Raw genomic sequence first — 4,382 nt, 5'->3', positions numbered from 1 at the left:
TGTGTAAAAGAAATCATGACACTGCGGAAAACCGGAATTTCTTTGTAATGTACCACTGGTTCCCCTTGTTTCCAGTTTTTATGCTAAGCTAAGCTAAGATAATGTCATATTAAACAGACAGATTTGAGAGTGGTACTGATCATCTAACGCTCAGAATGTAAAAAGCAAAATATCAAGCTGTTCCTTGAAGTCAGCAGCGTCTTAAGAAGTGACTGATGCACCGATGAGAGCAGGAGTTATTATGGAATCCAGTTCAGACCCCTGCAGCTTCCAACCTACTGGTGTTGCTCCTCCACCAGATGGCTAACACAGTGAGATACCGTCCTCCGCTGACGAGTTCTGACCGACTCTCTGCTTCTCTTCGACCGGCATGCAGAGATCGGACCATCGTCATCGTAGATGTAAATGTTTTCAGACACATATTTACTGCTTATCCAGCAGAAAGGCTCAAGAGGTGAGGAGTTAAACGCCCGTGATGAGCGGCTTCACTGAGTGTTCAAAGCCCCGCAACAGGCAGACCTGGGTCCAAAAGAGGAAGAGTGCCCTTTTGCGAGACCTCCGACTGACATCAGGGATTTTACCCCTCACAGTAAAGACCAACAGTAAAACATCACAGAGGTGGAATAGATCACAGAGCCCTCCTCAGCGCCTCAACTGTTCATCTGAATCTCCACTGACCTCCTCAACTTCAGTAAACTACCTGTAAAAGTGGTTGAAGAAGCTATTTTCTTTTCTTTTCTTTTTTTTGGCCTTTCATGGCTTTATTGATTAGCTGAAGATTTGACAGGAAACAGGGTGAGAGAGAGGGGGAGCAAAGGGACCCCGCTGCAGCGAGGACAAAGCCTCTGCACATGGGACGCCTGCTCTACCAACTGAGCTAAATGGCGCCCTAGAAGAAGCTTGTTTCTTAAGTGAAGGTACGATTTAATGGCATCTGGCAGTGAGGCAGCACATAGGCCCCCCATAGAGCCGTGTAGAAACTTGGTGGCCACATCTGTGGCTATAGAGGCCTTATTTTAGGGTAACAAAAACAGTGTAAGTTCTTAGTTTCATGTGATTATACACTCAATGGAAACTGAATTATAAATACTATATTCAATGTCTGCCAATAGATCCACTGCAAAAATGACAAAATATTCCATCATTGCTCCTTCACTCATACTTAAAGTGTCAAAACTCAAGTGTTCATTCTGCGGATTGATGAATGTACTACATTATTAGACTTTTTATGGGTGTATCAATGCCTATAATGGTTGTAAGTGGTTCCATTTAACTCCTTTATATACAGTCCTTTGGTCTACAACAGAGGTGTTAAGCGCCCTCCAAAGGGTCATTAGATAAATCTGCGGGGGATCGTGACATAATCAGTGGGAGAGGAAAGAAGAAAACCAAACAGATCTATCGTTTTCAGGACATTTCTCAAATTTTTTTTATTGTAAAGGTCTCACACCAGTATCCAAATGAAACCCTTGGAGACGTTCGGACAGGACACGGGAGTCAGTTTCAGCTCTCAGATTATATCCATAATATGTATTTAAGATGCGATCTTTTATTGACTTTTATTTACCTCATTCATCTTTTGTTGCCATTGTTTTATGTTTGGGGATCGTAGCATTTACCACGGGACTGATATAGTTCCTTTTTTTGTTTGTGTGTTGTTGTCGTTTTTTTTTTTTTTTTGCCAATTACAAGTAGAATGTTTAAAGGAAACATTCACCCAAACATGAACATTTTTATCATTATCTCCTCGCCTGGCGGAAAGTCGTGAAGTTCACAAAACATCTCCGGAGCTTCTCAGCAAAACAGCATTGCAGCATAAACAACTGAAGCAGATAGGGACTTGTTATAATGTAAAGGGAAAAAAAAGAGAACAACAACTGGAACAACGTAAAAGGAGAGCATAAAATAAATCCATACATCTGATCCGATGTGATCCAAATCTCGACTGGTCTCGATCTGAAACACTTGTTCTGGTCTGCACTTTTTTTTAATGAGTTAAAATTCTGAATGACTGGCACAGAATCCGCAGTTGAATAATGCAGCACCGATCAAGGAAAAAAAAATGAATCATCTCAGTTTCCATTGAAGCGTCTGAAGGGGCCGAGCGGGAGACTGGCGTACGATCAAAGAATCACACACTATTGGGATATTCCCAATTAACAGGGACTATTTTTGTGCACCACGGAAGTTAAAAGACTATTAATGGGCTGTAATAACACTCATTAAAGAGACTCGTTCACATTCAGATGTTTTTGTTTATCTTAACGGTGCAGCTGTAACCGTCTCTGTTGCTGGGATGGAGTGTAGTAAACAAAAAACGGAGGGACAAAGAAAAGACAGGCTCTCTTATCTCTGCACCCTGAGCGCTTCTGTCACGGCGGCTGCTGCTGCTGCTGCATCCAAAGGGACACGGGGCGATGCTTTATGAATTCGAGGGTGGTCATCTCGGCTGATAGGAGAATCCATTATCAGCGGGCTAAAAATAGCCCGTCAGTAATCATTGGCCTGAATTGGATATTTGAACCTGCGGTGTGCCTCTGGTCCGTGGATAAAATGGGAAATTTTGACTGAGCATGACGAGAATGGCCGAGGAAGACAGTATTTTTTTTTCTTTCCCCTCCTGCCAAATGATGTATTGTTTTAATGGCAGGCGCTATCAGTTGGTCTGTAGGTGTTTCTGCACATGTGCACGCGTGGGGGAAGGAATAATAGAGAAAGCTCATGCATGATGTTACATTTTGATGGTGTGCAGATTGACAGAGTGACTCAGGATGGATCAACGAAACAGCTTTTATAACCAAAGGAGAGAAAGGACGCGTGAAGAAGAGCTGGGATGACAGTCGGTCGACTCATTTATCGGCAGCTGTTCTTGATTCAGATGATGTTTTCAAAAAACATTCAGAGTTCTCCACCGATTTAGCATCACATGGAAGACAGATTTCGAAATAAATTAATACAAGATCAGAATTGTTGCAGTTCTTTTTTACTCCATGTATTCTTTTCCCTCATCAAAAACTACATTACCCACAATGCAGAGTAACCACCAAAGGTTCAGGCGTGTTAGTGGCTAATGTAGCCTCAAGCTGCTAGTCTCAAGCAGAGATTATTAGCACCTACAGAGGACACTTATTTTTAACTCCACACCAAGATTTACCTTTATTTTGAAACTTAAACCCCCAACACTGACTCAGATGACATCACTTGAGGTTTCAAACTCCTCTAAACGGTTAAGAGACTTTAATGTGCAAAATCATGTACTAGTCCCAGCTTCCTCCAATGTGAGGAACTGCAGCTTTTTTACGTCTTATTTGATGTTAGAATTTAATATCTTTGGTTCATCGAACTAAACAGGCGACTTCGAGATCCTCATCTTTGGCTCTAGGGAACTGTGACAGGCAGTTTTCCCCTATTTATGAACATAATATGGAATATGGAATCTATTGAAAACAAACAATTACATAAAAGAAAAAAAAAAATGTTGTATGTTACTTTCAGTTTTCTACAATCTTGACCAAAATAAAACATTATGTAATTAAACATATTTATTTGAACATCCATCAAGGCTTCTTTTTTAGAGAGACCAGAACACTCTCTCTTGAAAGACACTTCTACAAGCTTGTTATTGATGCAGTATTTATTTATCAGATATGTTTCATGCTTCCTCCCGCTGTACGTCGTCGACTAAGAAAGCCCAAAAACATCTGGACGATGGGACAGTTACATAACTGTTCCCACTATTTTTTGTTAGAGCTCTTGTCTATCAGTATTATCAAACAATTAACTGATTAATCAATAATGAAATTAACCAGAAATTGCAATTGCATTTTATATTCAGCTCTGGTCCTTCTTATACTACAGGAGGCTATTCACATAAAAGTGAAGCTTTCAGTTTCAGTAAAGCAGCAGTGGAAATGAGAGTTCACCCTCGACTTGTTTTCGTTTTGTGGGTGTGTTCCCCGAGCGTCTGCTTTTTAAATCATCCGAAAAATGCTGCCGGCTTTGACTGACAGCGGTGCAGCGTTGTCCGTGACCTCCAGCGCTGCGCTGACACCGCTGCTTTCTGAAGTGCGACCTAAAGCTGCATCCCACAGATTTACTGTGCAAGGTTATCTGTGTGAAAAACTCACCAGCCACCTTAATTACATCTCTTTCCAGCGTAATTAAAAAAAAGCTCAAAACCAGGACAACAGATGTTCGTGTCAGGCTTGAAATATGAGACGAGACCAGTGTGGAACATTCAAGAGAAAGTTAAGACTCTCCTTTTATTCCCTGGAAACACCATATATATATATATATATATATATATATATATATTTATATATTTATATTTATATTTATATTTATATTTATATACATACACACACACACACACACAAACATCA

This window comes from Sparus aurata, chromosome 20 (genome assembly GCF_900880675.1).
Source record: "Sparus aurata chromosome 20, fSpaAur1.1, whole genome shotgun sequence".
In the NCBI taxonomy this organism is placed as follows: domain Eukaryota; kingdom Metazoa; phylum Chordata; class Actinopteri; order Spariformes; family Sparidae; genus Sparus; species Sparus aurata.
Note: the sequence above shows the minus strand (reverse complement) of the source record.